Source organism: Dryas octopetala, chromosome 1, assembly GCF_963921425.1.
Source record: "Dryas octopetala chromosome 1, drDryOcto1.1, whole genome shotgun sequence".
In the NCBI taxonomy this organism is placed as follows: domain Eukaryota; kingdom Viridiplantae; phylum Streptophyta; class Magnoliopsida; order Rosales; family Rosaceae; genus Dryas; species Dryas octopetala.
In genome coordinates, this window is record NC_141366.1 from 26,805,807 (window position 1) to 26,825,305 (window position 19,499).

The 19,499-nt window shown below is 40.6% G+C and overlaps 1 non-coding gene across 1 annotated transcript; it reads left to right on the forward strand.

Annotated features, from left to right (window-relative positions):
- Positions 1-5,916: 5,916 nt before the first annotated feature.
- On the forward strand, positions 5,917-6,022 carry LOC147299472 (small nucleolar RNA R71). Its single transcript, XR_015120140.1, has one exon. It is a non-coding gene; the product is annotated as a small nucleolar RNA R71 (small nucleolar RNA).
- Positions 6,023-19,499: the final 13,477 nt, after the last annotated feature.

Below are 19,499 nucleotides of genomic sequence, written 5' to 3' on the forward strand. Positions count from 1 at the left end.
TGGGGGGTTTTGAAAGATGGAAACACACGCACACATCACCACACGCACACACACCTTATTCTATCTTGCAATGTCAAGTTTTCGGTCTCAAATCAGATAAGCATGCAATAACCATCCAAGGCTAATGACAGTTAATTTGAACACAACATATTAAAGTTTGACAGCTAAAAAGGTTTGGCTAGTTACTTTCTCGCCATTGTTCTCCTAATGCATAAACTAAGAGCTTCTTGGGCCTTCCTTAGCTAGTTAACCTACATGTTCCCTAGTTCAAGCTAGGGCAGCTGTTACCCATGCAGGAGTCATTAAGTTTTATGAGAACATCAAACATGCACAACATATAAGCTTTGACTATTTCCTTATAGAGGTCGCCCAACCCCACTACCAAGAATAATCCCTTATTCCCTTGTTACTTGTGGTTTAGTGTCTTTGACTATTTCACAGCTAAACCTAACGGATAAACTAGATGCAATTACCCTAAGGTGGCCAGTCAAAGGATGCAAACAACTAGTGACGGGGGTTTTAATAGATAGTGGAAATTTAATATGTGCAAACATCAAACTAACAGACCAAGAGACGGATAAACGATTTGTTAAAGCATACGAATCCATTAATCAACCTACGACTAACATGCAAGATAGAATAACTAACCTACATAATTAAATAAAACAAATAAAAGAAATAAAACAGCAGCAAGTAAACAAAGTCCCAATTCATGATTGCAAAAGGAAATCAGAAACGCAACTTAAATGAACCTAGAAGCATAAACTAAACAACTACCTTAAAGTGCATCAATTAAATGAAATCAGAAACGCAAAATTAAAGAAACTAAAAGCATAAACCAATGGAAATCAGCAACATGAATTCAAAGCAATAAGAGGTAAATAACAAAATCAGATTGCAAGATTAAATAACAACTAACTAAAATCAGAACCAAAACTATAAAATAAATAAAAAGACAACCAAATTAAACCAGCAATTTAATTTAATAAAATCAGTAACATGATCCAACAATAGAAATTAAAAGGAAAAGGAAAACAAAAATCAGAGATGCAACAAGTGGGGGCTGCGGCAAGGAGGGAGAAGAAGGAAGCACCAGCACAAGCAATTGGCTCACGGCAAGGTGAGCTTGGGCTTGTGGCAGCAGGTGATCCTCCCCTCTCAATGTCACGCCACCCTCTTCCTAAGTCCCTCTCTGAATTTGGCTCACCTTACAAGAGAAATAATAGTTGAAGCTAAAAACCCTAAAACAGAAAAATAAACTAGGAGAGAGAAGAGAGAATTCGGCTGGAGGAGGGGAGAAAGAATCAATGCTAAAGTCTGAATAAGAGGGGGTTTAAATAGGAGAAGCTTTCCTTGAGAGCCAAGGAAAGCTAGTTGCGGCTGGCTAGGGTTTCTCTCCTAGTGCCTTGCGGCTTCAGCTAGGTCCAGCTGGACTAGGCCTTGGCGTGATGGGCTGCTCCCTTTTGGGCTTGAGTGGCTCACGCCTAGCCTAGCTAGGGTCCCTCCTTGGCGCATGGGCTGGTAGTCTTGGGCTTTGGGCTTGCATGTTGGGCTTCCATGTTGGGCTTCAGTAGCTTGCACAAGATGGGCTAGGGTTTCACTCCATGGGCTTCCATCTTGGGCTTGCGCATGGCCTCTTCCTTGCTAGGGTTTGCATGGCATGCATGCGCATGCATGGGCTGCCATCTTCCTCCTTGCGTGTGGCTTTTGGGCTGCTAGGGTTTGGGCCCATGCATGTGCATGCATGGCCCACTTGGTTCGGCATCCCTAGGGCCCATGGGCCCTCCACTTTTGACTTCCCATTTTGCCCCTCATTTCCATTTGAATTCAAATTCATTTCTTCCCTCTATTCATTTCCATGGATTTCCACCACCTTCTGGAAGCTTCTGGAACCTTGAAAAACATTTCCTGGTGCAACTAGGATTTCTTGGAAATGAGAGATTCCTTATCCGTTTCGACTTCTCGTAATGACCATATTGCCCCTGGGGTCTCCTAGTGTCACTAGGACTCCTTTCCCTAGTTGGGTTAGGTTTCCTAGTTCGACCAGGAATTCCTGTTTGAATCAGGATTTCACATTTCTGGCTCCGCAATGATGGTTCTGGACTTGATGTTTCCTAGTGTGACTAGGAATCCTCATTTGACTAGGATTTCTGCACTTTTCCTGATTTGACCAGGATTTCACTCGTTTTCCTGGTTTGACCAGGAATTGTCCCAAAATGGCTCCATTTGCTTCTTTTTCTCATTTCTGCTTCATTTGACCTGAAAACACAAAAACAAGACAAGAAACACAAAATAGCGAGTTCTAACACTCTAGGTTAAGGAATTAGTATCATAAAGTGATGCAAAATGCACACTCATCACACCCCCAAACTTAGATTTTGCTAGTCCTCGAGCAAATAAAGGAAAGAAAAGACTCAAAACTGACTCCAACATCCCAACAACTGAATTCATGCGCACAACCATTAATCACATAAAATAGCAAGGCATATAAATGATATTCTTCAAATTCTAATAACATTTCAAATAACATACCTCACTCCTCTATTGTCATATAGGCCATCCTTGACACAAATCCAAGTCTTAGACAAACAGAACTAAATCAATACATACATAATAGATTCAACTCCAATTCTTACTATGGCATACTCTCAATGATAAACACTCAAGAATTGGGTTGATATGTGCACTCAAAAGTATATGTGAGAGAAAATATGTAACAAAAGCAATTAGCTCACATATGTACATGAAATAAAGGCACATTTAGAAAGAAATACTGATCTCATGAAAGGAATACAAATGCTTGAAATAGAATCAATAACCATAGGCTCCCTTCTTAAATAGACTCCACATAAGTATAATACACACCTCTTGAGATCAGCTAGGGCTTTAAATAGGGTTGTAATGAAGGCTTAGGCTAGGATAGGGTATTGAAATGAAAAGGAAAACACAAAGGGCTAATTTCAAGGAATTGCAAGCACCAATAGAACATTCTGAGGTACACTTTGCTTCTTTGCACTTCATAGCTTAACTTGAGCTCTTTTTGCTCACTTTTTCTTTTCTTCTTTTGAAACCGTCCCATTTCTTTTCTTTGATTTCTTTTTCTTTTTCTTTTCTTTGGGTACGGCATACATACTTTTCTAACACATTTTTGTACAAGCTATGCATTTTCACTTCTTTTTCACCTCAATCAACATATAGACAGCTTGCAACACCATAAAAAGGGTAAAACGGATGAAAGGGGTGGTACACCCCCAAACTTAGGGTTTGGTATGGGGTAACAAAGAAAACGGCTTAAAAGGCTCAAAATGGGTAACTAAGGATAAAACATGTAATGGGTAGGCTTTCAGGCTATGGGGTACACAAACAGGGCCTAAATTCATTTCTCAAGAGTTATGCAAATACGGCATGCTTTGTGTACACAAGAAAAGAGTTCTAGCTCATTGATTCAAGATTATGCATATTCCAAGCAAATGACCAAATGAAAGATAATGAGATCAAAACAACGACTTATATGACAATGATAGAATCAGAGTGGCGCGCAACACTCAAGAATTGAAGAACAGGGCTCAAAAGCTCACTTAGGTCATGCAAGTCTACTCTATTATGCATATAATCATTAGTAATGCTAATCACAACCTAAATTCATATCAACAAGGCCAAATGACATAGAATTGCAAGATATGTTATGGAACACTATTAGAATGAAAAGAACACCAAATATACACACAATACTAAAACATGCTCATAACAATCATGCACACTCAAATCAATTAGTTGGGGACTCAAAATAACCTGAAACAACCAAAATGACTCAAAAACTTTTTGTTTTTAAAACAATGTCGCACACTTCCAAAGAATCACATCCATCACTAAGGTGAATGAGATCTAATGAAAACGTGCATTTTGATGTGGGTTGTGACACCCTAAGTTTAAAAACAAAGGAAAAAGTTTTTTCCTAACCTAAAAACACCTAAAAACACTAAAAACGAAAAATTTTTTTCTTTTTCTAAAAACGCTCAAAAACACTTAAAACACTCTAAACACTTGTTTTAACCTAAAAACACTAACAAATGACAATTGCCCTTCCCCCCACACTTAAATGATACATTGCCCTCAATGTATATGAAATAAATGCAAGAATGATCAAATTAAGCGAAACGGGAAATTGCAAATATCCAAAATCAAATAAACACACCAAAACAAGAAATTGTCTTATGAAGCGAAATAAAGAAACTGTTTACTTGCATACGCAAGCGTGGACACTCCAAGGGTAGGCGCGGCCTCCTTGGTCCTCAATGACTTCTCCTCCATTATTCGAAACTAAAAACTTGGGTTGCCTCCCAATAAGCGCTTGTTTTTCTGTCTTCAGCCTGACATTGCCATCTCCTTTACTTGCGTTCTTTCCTCTTCCTCTTGCCATTGCTGCTTTCGGCATTCTTTAGGATCGAACTGAGGAAGCTCTCCATCTCGGACTTCTCCTCTCCATAAAAAGTGACCTCCTCGTTTTCTGGCATCTCGGAAGTGAGCACATACAACTCTCGCTTGGCGTAGTGCCGAATTGTCATGGCGCTCTCCAATGCTTTGTACTCCATGTTAGAGGTGCACAAAAATGGTCTCCCAAGAATAATAGAGACATCGCCCGGAATTGTCGGCACATCTAGCACTATGAAATCAGAGGGGATTAGTAATTTACGACATTTAACCAAAACATCCACAAGCATACCACAAGCTTCTTGGGCTGAAGAGTTGGCGAAGCGAATGTTCACATCAGCTGGTTGCAAATCAGCCTCTTTGAATCCAAGCCTCTCGAACACAACCAGCGGCATGACATTGATAGCTGCACCACTGTCAATTAAGGCACTAGTGATCTTATGCTCCCCTATGCTGCATGATATGACCAACGAGCCCGGATCCTTCTTCTTGCTTGGAAAAGATGCAAAGAGATAACCACGAATCTCCCTAGGAACATTGTGACTATGCCCTTGCTTCTCAACCTTCTTCTCAATAGATTTCAACTCCCTCATGGTTGCTGGAAATTTGGTGATGTCGATGTCCGGAATGAGGGGAATCTCACGTGTATCCTTATGCTCTTCAGTCATTTCCGGATCCTCCTCTTCCTCACTATCACTGATCTCAATTACTTCCTTCACCACCTTAGTTTTGACCATTCTAACTCTTTTTCTTGGAGTAGTCCTCAAAATAGCATTTACATGCTCCTCATTCTTCGGGTTGACGATGGGCTGACTTGGCAACTTCCCCTTCTCTCTCTGACCCAAAGTAGTGGCAATCTGACCCATTTGACTCTCCAAGTGTGCAATAGCCTTCGAATTGGCTTGCATCTGCTGTTCGGTACGGTTCATGAAGGCATTGGTGCTTTGGGCAAGGGAAGTGGTGCTTTGAGCAATCTGAGCAATCTTGTCCTCCAAACTAGACCTCTCGGCATTAGGGTGCACATACGGCTTGTTGGTGCTCCCACTAGCTTGCTGTCCATTGTTGTTGCTCCACCTGAAATTAGGGTTGTTCTTCCATCCAGGGTTATAAGTGTTAGAAAATGGATCATATGGCACCCTAGGATAATTCCCAACCTGGTTCACTTGTTCCACGTCACCCCCTTGTCCTTGCGCACTCATCATCTTTTCTTGAGCCATAGATAACTTCTGCACCATAGTCTTGATTTCCAAAATCTGTCCCTCCATGGTGTTTGGCACATCAGCTACCTCATACAACCCTCTCTTTGGTCCTCCTCTTGCACGATTGGAATCCCATTGTTGAGAACTCAAAGAAAGCGACTCAAACAATTCTGTAGCCTCATCCTCCGTTTTAGACATAAACGCACCACCACATGCCGAATCCACCTTGGCTTGGTCTCTCTCCAACAATCCCTGATAAAAACAACAAATCACATACCAAGGAGATAAGTTGTGGTGTGGGCAGCTAGTAAGTAACTCATTGAATCTGTCCCAAGTCTCATGGAATGGTTCGTCCGCCTTTTGCACAAATCCAAGGATCTCCTTCCGAATCGAATTAGTCTTGGAAATGGAATAGAACTTGTTCAAAAACTTGCTCGAAAGATCATCCCATGTCGAAATGGAACCACTGGGCAGCGAATACAACCACCTCTTTGCCTTGTCCTTAAGCGCAAAAGGGAACATCCTCAAACGGTACTGATCAGCATTCAGGCCCCTCAATTGTGCGGCTTCACAAACCCCGGAAAACTCCTTCAAAAAGTGGATCGGATCCTCCCCATTCAGCCCATGGTAGCTCGGCAACAAATGAATCTGACCACTCTTGATTTCGAAATCAGTGGCTATGGTGGCATACCGAATGCATGATGGTTGAGTGGGCAGCGAAGGTGCTGAAAAATGGCTCAGGGGCTGCGGCACTATCTCATTTGCTTCAGCCATGTCGACACTCTCAGTCTCTTCACTACTCGAATCTGATGCACTAGGTTGCGGGCTGACTTGTGATGCACCTAAAGCTTCGTTCTTGAGCCTCTCTAACCTAGCAACAAGATCAGGGTTCATAAACACACCTAATTAAGAGAAAAACACACAATCAGTAGAAAGAATGCATATAAAGGCATGGCATTTATTAAAAACTAAAAATTAACAAAAACTGAAATCTAACTAATATAACCTAATTCTAATGACTAATTACACCAATTCATTGATATTAGACACCATTCCCCGGCAACGGCGCCAAAAACTTGTTGATATGTTTTCTTAGAATAAAATAAACAATCACTTCATTCTAAGTTTACTCGCAAGTGCACGAATCGCATTAGTAGCAAAGCGTACAAGCACGAGGTCGATCCCACAGGGAATGGTTAATATACAACAAATCAGTGCAAATAATCAATAGAATAACTAATGGGGGGTTTTGAAAGATGGAAACACACGCACACATCACCACACGCACACACACCTTATTCTATCTTGCAATGTCAAGTTTTCGGTCTCAAATCAGATAAGCATGCAATAACCATCCAAGGCTAATGACAGTTAATTTGAACACAACATATTAAAGTTTGACAGCTAAAAAGGTTTGGCTAGTTACTTTCTCGCCATTGTTCTCCTAATGCATAAACTAAGAGCTTCTTGGGCCTTCCTTAGCTAGTTAACCTACATGTTCCCTAGTTCAAGCTAGGGCAGCTGTTACCCATGCAGGAGTCATTAAGTTTTATGAGAACATCAAACATGCACAACATATAAGCTTTGACTATTTCCTTATAGAGGTCGCCCAACCCCACTACCAAGAATAATCCCTTATTCCCTTGTTACTTGTGGTTTAGTGTCTTTGACTATTTCACAGCTAAACCTAACGGATAAACTAGATGCAATTACCCTAAGGTGGCCAGTCAAAGGATGCAAACAACTAGTGACGGGGGTTTTAATAGATAGTGGAAATTTAATATGTGCAAACATCAAACTAACAGACCAAGAGACGGATAAACGATTTGTTAAAGCATACGAATCCATTAATCAACCTACGACTAACATGCAAGATAGAATAACTAACCTACATAATTAAATAAAACAAATAAAAGAAATAAAACAGCAGCAAGTAAACAAAGTCCCAATTCATGATTGCAAAAGGAAATCAGAAACGCAACTTAAATGAACCTAGAAGCATAAACTAAACAACTACCTTAAAGTGCATCAATTAAATGAAATCAGAAACGCAAAATTAAAGAAACTAAAAGCATAAACCAATGGAAATCAGCAACATGAATTCAAAGCAATAAGAGGTAAATAACAAAATCAGATTGCAAGATTAAATAACAACTAACTAAAATCAGAACCAAAACTATAAAATAAATAAAAAGACAACCAAATTAAACCAGCAATTTAATTTAATAAAATCAGTAACATGATCCAACAATAGAAATTAAAAGGAAAAGGAAAACAAAAATCAGAGATGCAACAAGTGGGGGCTGCGGCAAGGAGGGAGAAGAAGGAAGCACCAGCACAAGCAATTGGCTCACGGCAAGGTGAGCTTGGGCTTGTGGCAGCAGGTGATCCTCCCCTCTCAATGTCACGCCACCCTCTTCCTAAGTCCCTCTCTGAATTTGGCTCACCTTACAAGAGAAATAATAGTTGAAGCTAAAAACCCTAAAACAGAAAAATAAACTAGGAGAGAGAAGAGAGAATTCGGCTGGAGGAGGGGAGAAAGAATCAATGCTAAAGTCTGAATAAGAGGGGGTTTAAATAGGAGAAGCTTTCCTTGAGAGCCAAGGAAAGCTAGTTGCGGCTGGCTAGGGTTTCTCTCCTAGTGCCTTGCGGCTTCAGCTAGGTCCAGCTGGACTAGGCCTTGGCGTGATGGGCTGCTCCCTTTTGGGCTTGAGTGGCTCACGCCTAGCCTAGCTAGGGTCCCTCCTTGGCGCATGGGCTGGTAGTCTTGGGCTTTGGGCTTGCATGTTGGGCTTCCATGTTGGGCTTCAGTAGCTTGCACAAGATGGGCTAGGGTTTCACTCCATGGGCTTCCATCTTGGGCTTGCGCATGGCCTCTTCCTTGCTAGGGTTTGCATGGCATGCATGCGCATGCATGGGCTGCCATCTTCCTCCTTGCGTGTGGCTTTTGGGCTGCTAGGGTTTGGGCCCATGCATGTGCATGCATGGCCCACTTGGTTCGGCATCCCTAGGGCCCATGGGCCCTCCACTTTTGACTTCCCATTTTGCCCCTCATTTCCATTTGAATTCAAATTCATTTCTTCCCTCTATTCATTTCCATGGATTTCCACCACCTTCTGGAAGCTTCTGGAACCTTGAAAAACATTTCCTGGTGCAACTAGGATTTCTTGGAAATGAGAGATTCCTTATCCGTTTCGACTTCTCGTAATGACCATATTGCCCCTGGGGTCTCCTAGTGTCACTAGGACTCCTTTCCCTAGTTGGGTTAGGTTTCCTAGTTCGACCAGGAATTCCTGTTTGAATCAGGATTTCACATTTCTGGCTCCGCAATGATGGTTCTGGACTTGATGTTTCCTAGTGTGACTAGGAATCCTCATTTGACTAGGATTTCTGCACTTTTCCTGATTTGACCAGGATTTCACTCGTTTTCCTGGTTTGACCAGGAATTGTCCCAAAATGGCTCCATTTGCTTCTTTTTCTCATTTCTGCTTCATTTGACCTGAAAACACAAAAACAAGACAAGAAACACAAAATAGCGAGTTCTAACACTCTAGGTTAAGGAATTAGTATCATAAAGTGATGCAAAATGCACACTCATCAGGTAACAGCTGCCTTAGCTTAGAACTAGGGAACATGCAAGTTAACTGGCTAAGGAAGGCCCAAGAAGCTCTTAGTTTATGCACAGTAAGGGGAGTAATTGCTAAAAGTGACTAGCCAAACCTTTTAGTAGACGAACTTTATTATATGCATTATCTTGAATTGCTTGGTTGTATTTCCATCAATTGGTGTGGATTCTGAATTCTTAGCATTGCAATTGTGTGTGTGTGTGTGTGTGTATGTGGTGTGTGTGAGTTTAACAATCTACAAACCCCCCCTGCCGTGTGTGTGTGTTTGGTGATTCTAATTGGTAAGTTGAATTGGTTTGATGTGTATTTACCTATTCCTCGTGGGATCGACCTCGTACTTATACGCTATGCTTACATGAGCGATTCGTATACTTGCGAGCTACAACTTGGTATTCGTTTCTAAATTCCAAGTAAAACAAGTTGTACAAAAAGGAGCAACACGTGTTTGTATTGACTATCGGAAGCTTAACACCGCAACAAGGAAGGATCATTTTCCTTTGCCATTTATTGACCAGATGTTGGAAAGGTTGGCTAGCCATAGTCACTATTGCTTTTTGGATGGGTATAGTGGGTACAATCAGATTGCTATTGCACCCGAGGATCAAGAGAAAACCACGTTCACATGTCCATTTGGTACGTTTGCTTATAGGAGGATGCCATTCTGATTGTGCAATGCGCCTGCAACATTTCAGAGATGCATGATGTCTATTTTCTCTGACATGGTGGAACGAATCATTGAGGTATTTATGGATGATTTTTCTGTTTTTGGTCCGTCTTTTGATGCATGTCTGGATAATTTGTCTTTAGTTCTGAAAAGATGTCAAGAAGCCAATCTAGTGCTTAATTGGGAGAAATGTCACTTCATGGTTCAACAGGGGATAGTATTGGGTCATGTGATTTCAAAGGAGGGCATACAAGTTGATAAGGCCAAGATTGATGTGATACAGAGATTGCCGCCTCCATCGAGTGTTAAGGAAGTAAGAAGTTTCCTAGGCCATGCTGGGTTTTATAGGAGGTTCATTAAGGACTTTTCTAAGATTTCTAGGCCTTTGTGCACCTTATTACAAAAAGAGGTGAATTTCGAGTTTAATGAGGATTGCTTGGTTGCATTTAACAAGTTGAAGAAGCTACTCACTTCTGCCCCAATCATTAGGCCACCCAATTGGAACTTGCCGCTTGAGCTTATGTGTGATGCAAGTGACTATGCTGTTGGTGCTGTTTTGGGACAAAGAGTTGATAAGCTGCCACATGTGATCTATTATGCAGGCAGGACTCTGAATGATGCGCAGTTGAACTATTCTACTACAGAAAAGGAGTTGCTTGCTGTGATCTTTGTCTTGGAGAAATTTAGAAGTTATTTGATTGGGTCTAAGATCACCATCTACACGGATCATGCCGCTCTCAAGTATCTGCTGAATAAGAAAGATGCCAAGCCAAGGTTGATTAGATGGACTCTGTTGCTACAGGAATTTGATATTGAGATCAAGGATAAGAAAGGGTGTGAGAATGTGGTAGCAGACCATTTGAGTAGACTCGTCAATGAGGAACAGTCTGAAGAGGACACACTACCGTTACGAGAGTCATTCCCGGACGAGCAGCTTTTTGCCATCTTGACTACTCCATGGTATGCTGACATAGCTAATTATTTAGCAAGTGGAGTGTTGCCCAATGACCTGACACACTACCAAAGGAAGAAGTTTTTGCATGACGTCAGACAATATGTGTGGGATGATCCTTATTTGTTCAAATATGGGTCAGATCAGTTAATAAGACGATGTGTACCGAAAATGGAGCAGAGGAATGTCATTGAGATGTGTCATTCTAAAGAATGTGGAGGCCATGGTGGAGGAACTAAGACCGCTTACAAGATTCTTCAAGTAGGTTTCTTTTGGCCCACTATTTTTCATGATTGTCGTCAGTTTTATCTCACATGTGACAGATGTCAGAAGATGGGAAATATTTATGCTCGTGATCAAATGCCACTGAACTTCATGTTGGAAGTCGAAATCTTTGATGTTTGGGGTATAGATTTCATGGGACCATTTCCATCTTCTTTTGGATACGAGTACATTCTGGTGGGAGTTGATTATGTGTCTAAGTGGGTAGAAGCTGTCGCTTGTAGGACTAATGATGCACCAAATGGTTCCCGGTTGGCAAGAAAGATATGGGAAAGCACTTTCTCATGTTAGGATTAGAGTTCTATATCTATTGAACCACATTTGGTGTTAAGAACGCACGAAAACGTCATTTCGGTGCATACTTGGTCCAATTTCCTCTAGATTGGCCCGAAACGTTCTCGGTTGGCAGGAAAGACATGGATGGGAAAGCACTTTCTCATGTTAGGATTAGTGTTCTAGACTTATTGGACGATTTTTGGTGTTACAAACGCACAAAATTATCATTTTGGTGCATACTTGGTCCAATTTCGTTCAAAATGCACCAAAAGTGTCGGTTGGTAAGAAAGACTTGGGGAAGCACTTTCTCAGGTTAGGATTAGTATTCTAGACTTATTGAAACACATTTAATGTGAAGAACACACGAAACATCATTTCGATGCATACTTGGTCCAATTTCATCCTACTTGCACCAAAGTATTCATGGATGACAAGAAAGACATGTCGAAGAACTTTCTCATGTTAGGATTAGTGTTTACGACTAATTGAACCACATTTGGAGTTAAGAACGCACGAAAACATCATTTCGGTGCATACTTGGTCTAATTTCGTCCAAATTTCATCAAAATGTTCCCGGTTGGCGAGAAAGACATGGGGAGGGAAGCACTTTCTCATCTTAAGAACTCACAAAAATGTCATTTCGGTGCAAACTTGGTGCATTTTCGTCCAAATTGCACGAAAACGTGACCGGTTAGGAAGAAAGACATGTCGAAGCACTACCTAATGTTAGGTTTAGCGTTCTATACCTATTGAACCACATTTGGTATTAAGAACGCACGAAAACATCATTTCGGCGCATATTGGTCAAATTTTGTTCTAATTACACCAAAACATTCCCGAAGGGCAAGAAAAACATAGGGAAGCACTTTCTCATGTTAGGATTAGCGTTCTAGACCTACTGAATCACATTTGGTGTTACGAACGAACGAAAACGTCATTTCGGTGCATATTTGGTCTAATTTTGTCCTAATTGCACCAAAACATTAGCGGAGGGCATGAAAGACATTGGGAAGCACTTTCTCATGTTAGGATTAGCGTTCTAGACCTATTGAATCACATTTGGTGTTAAGACAACCATGCATGCGCATACCATGCAATCCATGCACCAACCCTAGCAGCCCAAGAAGCCCAATGCGCCAAGTCCATGCATGCAGCCTGATGAGTGTTCATTTTACGTTATTTTATGATACTAACTCCTTAACCTAGAGTGTTAGAACTCGATACTTTTGTGTCTGTTATCTTATTTTTATGTTTTTAGGTCGAATGAAGCATAAATAGGAAATATGAGCAACTAGAGCCATTTTGGGACATTTCCTGGTTAAACTAGGAAAAGAGGAGAAATTCTAGTCAAATGAGGATTTCTAGTCACAAGAGAAAACATCAAGCCCAGAACCATCATTGTCAAGCCAGAAATGAGAAATCCTAATTGGAGAAGGAATTCCTAGTTGAACTAGGAAACCTAACCCTACTAGCGAAAGGACTCCTGATGAGACTAGGAATCACTAGGGGCAATATGGTCATTATGAGAAGTTGGAATGGACAAACAATCCTACCACTACAAGAAAAACATATTTGGGCGACGAACCTATATTTGTTGCCCAAAGTAATTTTGGGCGACGAATAAGAACATTTGTCGCTCAATGTCATACAGATTTAGGCGACGAACAAATCCGTCGCCCAAAGTGCCTTTGGGCGACGGATAACATGTTTCTCGCCTAAAGTTACTTTGGGAGACGAAATGATCTTGTCGCCTCAACCCACGCGCCAAAATATTAATTGAGAAATGCATTGGGCGAGGAATATGCATATTCTTCGCCCAAAGTACCTTTGGGCGAGAAAAACCTAAATTTGTCGCCCAAACCTAGGGTCTCCTAGTGTCATTAGGACTCCTTTCCCTAGTTGGGTTAGGTTTCCTAGTTCAACCAGGATTTCCTGTTCGAATCAGGATTTCACATTTCTGGCTCCGCAATGATGGTTCTGGACTTGATGTTTCCTAGTGTGACTAGGATTCCTCATTCGACTAGGATTTCTGCACTTTTCCTGGTTTGACCAGGATTTCACTCGTTTTCCTGGTTTGACCAGGAAATGTCCTAAAATGGCTCAATTTGCTTCTTTTTTTCATTTCTGCTTCATTTGACCTGAAAATACAAAAACAAGACAAGAAACACAAAATATCGAGTTCTAACACTCTAGGTTAAGGAATTAGTATCATAAAGTGATGCAAAATGCACACTCATCACACTAGCATACCATTCACTTCACTATGGGTATTAACAATCAATAAGTAAACATGTTGACAAAGTTCGTCTACTAAAAGGTTTAGCTAGTCACTTTTAGCAATTACTCCCCTTACTGTGCATAAACTAAGAGCTTCTTGGGCCTTCCTTAGCCAGTTAACTTACATGTTCCCTAGTTCTAAGCTAAGGCAGCTGTTACCCATGCAAGAGTCGTTACGATATGTGAGAGTGACAAACACATAGCGCATAGCTTCAAATTAATGTACCCTATGTCCTCTATGATCTCTTTTCTCATGAATATTATCTTAGGATACCCACTTGTTGCCTATTGAAACTATCATCCTTTCGAGCTTGTTTAGTTTCACAACATAAATCTAGATGCATGCAACCTAAGGTGATCAGTCAAAGATGCAAAACAAATAGAGTCAATTTAAACAGAGATCCAAGATTTGTCAACATATAAACAATCAAAATATTAATAATCCATAGTGAAAGTAAACAGCAATGCTAGGGCTTCATCCTAGCCCTAGCCCAATATTTAACTATGCATAATTAAATCCACAATTAAACAATGCATAATTAAAATAATGGAAATAAAAATGAAAGGAAGAGAGATCAAGCCGGGGCAGCAAGGTGGAGGTGCGGCTGCAATGGTGTTGTGCAATGGGGCTGCTCGGCCTTGGGCTCCACGACAAGGAGGCTGAGGTGCTCGGCAAGGTAGCAGCAAGGTGGTGATGGCGTGGCTGCTGGAGGTGGCGCAACTTGGTGGTGGTGGCTGCGGCTTCACTTGATCCTCCTTCTTCAGTTCGGCACAAAATAAAAGAAAACACAATAGAAGGGGGCTGCTGGGGTTCGGCCACAAAAGAAAAGAAAGAAAAATAAAGGGAAGGGAGATGGTGGCTGCGGCACAAGAAAAATATGAGAGAGGATGGCTGCTAGGGTTGCGAAAATTAAAAGAGAAGAGAACAAAACTTCAGAACAGAACCCCTTTTCTGATTCTTAAAGATGTATTTATAGAGGGGAGTGGGAGAGAAATCCTTGGGAGGCAAGGAGAAGAGAGGGTGCGGCAGCAGCTAGGGTTAGGAGAGGTATTGGGCTTGCGGCAAGGGCTTTAGCTTGGGCTTAAGTGACACACACCAGCCCTCTAGGGTTTCGCGCTGTTCGTTTTAAATTTAATACTCGCAGTGCACGAATCTATATATAATATAGATGGCAAGCAAGGTCGATCCCACGAGGACTATTGTTGATCTTTAAATGATAATCCGAGTGCTAAAAAGAAACAAGAAAACAAGACACGAGTGGCTGCCCAAGTTGTCACGCCTAGGGCAGCTGCTCACTTGAAATGAAACGCACGCACACACAAATTGGAGGGGGGTTTGTATGACTCGAGACAGCAAATTAAACCTACTTAAAGACTAAGATACGCGACTAGCAAAGAGTATGAAACAGCAAGTTATCTTGTAAAAATAGATTGATAAATGATACTAGGACTCTAGGACTTTACCACTAGACCTCATATTCAATGTCATGGTGCAATTTCTGAAACCTTTAATTCCTATTGATGAATGCATTCGCATATTCACCTATGGCATAGCATGAAATGCATGATTCCCCAATTGTACAAACTAGTGCATGGCGTCTACCCTAGTTTGGTACCCTAAATGCAACCTAGGCATGGCATCTACCTAAGAACGCAGCAAGGTCCATTAACACACAAATGAGATTATGAATACAAATAAAACCCTAAGGCATGGCGTCTACCTTAGGTGCTTTAGTATCGATTTCACACAATTAGAATTCAGCCAATTACTAAATCCTAAGTTGTTTATCACTTGTATTAGGGGCTGATTGGTTGTCCTCACCCTAAATTGATTAAATTCTAGATGTAATAACCCTAGGTGATCAATCAAGGATTATAAACACATAGAGAACAATGATAAAAGTGAAATCAAAATCATCAAATCCATGGAATTAGAGAAACAGCAACTACATCACCAATCCATTGAAAATTCGACCTAGGGCTGAATCCTAGGCCCTAGAAAACGTGATTAGTTCATGCTAGAAAACAAGAACAGCCATGGAATCATATTTTTCATCTAACAATTACAAGAAAAGAAAAGAAGAAGAGAAAACATCCCAAAGGAAAAGCTCACGCCTCCAGCAGCCCCTCTCTCTCTATTTTCTGATTTTTTTCCAAGTGTGTGTACCTCCAAAATGAGAGAAAGAGATGTATATATAAGGGTGTGCGGCAGCTACGGTTAGGAAGACTAGAGAATGCGGCAGCTAGGGTTAGGGTTAGGAGTGTGCGGCATGGGCTTGGCTTCTTGGGCTTAAGTGACTTGCGCAAGGTGTAGCTGACTTCTATGGGCTTGGTGTAGCTGATTTCCTCCCCATTGAGCCTCCAATAAATCAGGAATTAAAATGAAATAAATAAAGGTAATATCAAATCTGATTTTTAGAGCCCAATTAGGAAAGGAGAGCCTTGCAAGGTGCGGCCAGCCCCTCTCTCTTAGCACACACGCCACTTCCTATGTGGTTTGGGCTGGGCTTCCATTTCTTCATGCTCTTGGACCCTCTCTTGATCTTGGGCTTCCCTTTAAACATCAAATATTCATTTAAGCTCAAAATGGGCTGATTTGCATCCATTTAATTCCTATGGGCTTTCCTCCTACAAAAGAGAAAAACACAAATAAATAACATAAAATATAGGGACTAAGTACTAAATACATGAAGATAGAGGGCCTAAAATGCAAACATTTAAGGACCCAACAAATTCCCCCAAACTTAACATTTGCTAGTCCCTAGCAAAACAAAACAAAACTACACTAAGACTCCAAAAACAACCTAACCGTCCACCAAAAATATCAGGTATGCTTGATCATTCATAACTCAATCAAATAGATTACACACTAGTTCCAGAGATTACCAAATGCCAACACTAACTCACAATCAACAAGATTAAAGCATCATGTGCGTAAGACAATATCAACATAGTTTTCAATCTGAACTTTCAAGCAACTTGAGTAATCACAAGCAACTAGTGTCACTTCAATTCTCACAAAGATAGTCACTCACAAAATAAAGCACTGAGATATTGGTTAAATAGTGATTCACTCAAAAAGCATATGTGAGTGAGTTTATGCATACAAATTCAAATTACTCACATATATGTAAGAACGAAAGCACAAGTGAAAGAATAATGATCTCATGAAAGATACCAAATACCCGAAATCAAATCAAAATACAATATGCTTCCATCCCATCTAATCTCCACATTAAGACTACACTTCACCTAAGATCATATAGGACTTTTACATATGGGTTGTAATGGGGCTAACGGTGAAGGGTTTTAACAAGAAAGGTATGGACAACACAAAGACTTAAGGGAATCATAGAGAATCAGGTTTTACGTTGTCATTTCATTCTTATACACTTTGGCAACAAGGCTTGCATTCTTGAATTTGCACACTTGTGATACACATGCCTACCCTTTTCACTTTCTTTTTTTTTTTTTTCTTTTGGGCACGGCAACATATTCAATTCCTTTTCTTTTCTTTTTCACATTATTCCCAAGCCTTGCACACAAATGAACAATTATCCTAAACCAGTTCTCTACAATCCCTTAAGTATGGGTAGATACACACAATGGAAGGGTACTTCCCCCAAACTAGGGGCTGGCATGGGTAACATGGTTAAGAAACAAAAAGGCTGACAAGGCTCAACAAGGCAACTAGGGGTATAAATGAATACAAAAAGGATGGCTAGAATGGCACAAACGAGACAAAGAAGGCCTAAATCATTTCCTAGGTTCCATGTAGTTACAACATGCTTCAATTAAATTGAGATGGAAGTTCTATCATTTGATTTAAAATGATGTACATTTCAAGCATTTGATCAAGTGAAAGATAATGAGATCATGCAAACTCTAGATATTCAATGAACGTATGGAGTATTAGCATATAACCCTCAAAACAGGAGAATTAGAGCTCGAATCTCACAAGGGGTATATAAGTTCACTAGAAGCCTAGATCATACAAGCAAGCAATCATTTTCAGTCTAAACTATACCGGCATTGTAATCCACACAAAGATAGCTCAAAAATGCTCAAAATGAGTTATATGTCAAAAGAATAATCAAAAGAACTGGTTTCATCAATTCGACCAAAGTATGCAAGATCAAAGCATTTGCAATTCATCATAGTGGTGGACAGGAACCTAAAAGCCATAAAAACAAAAATATTTTTTGGTATTTTTAAAAAATTTGAACTAAAATCTCTAAACCTAAACCTAAAACTCTTCCCCCAAACTTAAATGAAACATTGTCCTCAATGTTTCGAACTAAGCATGCAATAAATCATTCAAGTTAGGAAGACAAATACTATAATGACCAAAAAACAGACCACAACCAACAAAAAAAAAAAACTAAAGGAAAGCAAAAGGTTAAGAACTCCCTGATATCCATGCAAACAGCCATAGGGCAATGTTTCTTCTTTCCAAATGTTGGGTTGCCTCCCAATCAGCGCTAAGTTTAGAGTCTTCAGCCAGACTTGGTAGTACATCATGCTAATGGAACAGGATCCTCCAAGAGCATGTTCTCCTCCGAACGCTCCATATTAGCCTCCAAGTAATGCTTAAGCCGATGGCCATTCACCTTGAATGTATTCTTTGTCTTTGTATTGCAGACCTCGACTGCACCATGAGGGTAAACATTAGTAACAGTAAATGGACCATACCATCGAGAACGAAGTTTACCTGGAAAGAGTCTGAGGCGAGAATTGTAAAGCAAGACTTTCTGACCCACTTCGAAATGTTTCCTCAAAATGGCCTTGTCATGGTAGGCCTTAGTCTTGTCTTTGTAAATCCTAGAACTCTCATAAGCCTCATTCCTGAGTTCTTCCAACTCACTCAATTGTAGCTTCCTATGCTCACCTGCCTCGTTCATCTTAAAATTGAAATGTTTAATAGCCCAATATGCTTTATGCTCTAATTCGACAGGTAAATGACATGGCTTACCAAAAACCAACCTGTACGGGGACATACCAATGGGAGTCTTATACGCTGTACGATAAGCCCATAGAGCATCTAAGAGGCGATCTGACCAATCTTTCAGGGAGGGGCTCACAGTCTTCTCCAAAATTTGCTTAATTTCCCTATTACAGATCTCAGCCTGTCCACTTGTCTGGGGGTGATAAGGGGTAGAAACCTTATGCTTGATACCATATTTGCTCAACAAGGCCGCAAATAATCTGTTGTTGAAGTGAGATCCTCCATCACTAATAATAGCTCTGGGAGCGCCAAATCTTGCAAAAATATGATCCTTAAGAAATCTGATGACAACTCTAGAATCATTAGTCTTGGATGGAATTGCTTCCACCCATTTCGACACATAATCAACCGCAAGCAAGATATACAAATAACCTTTGGAAGAGGGAAATGGGCCCATGAAATCAATGCCCCAGACATCAAAAATCTCAACAATAAGAATGGGGTTAAGAGGCATTTGGTTTCGTGAAGAAATGTTACCCAACTTTTGGCACCTATCACAAGTGGTGCAGAATGTATAAGCATCCTTGAACAAACTAGGCCAGTAAAAACCACACTGCAACACTTTTAGAGCCGTTTTCTTTGCTCCACCATGTCCTCCACATGCATCAGAATGGCAAAAAGTTAGTATAGACTGAAACTCAGATTCTGGCACACACCTTCTGATGATCTGGTAGGGGCACCACTTAAATAGATATGGATCATCCCATATATAGTACTTAGCCGTGCTGATGAGCTTCTCCTTCTGAGCTCTCTGTATATCACCTGGAAGTTCTCCTGTAACAATATA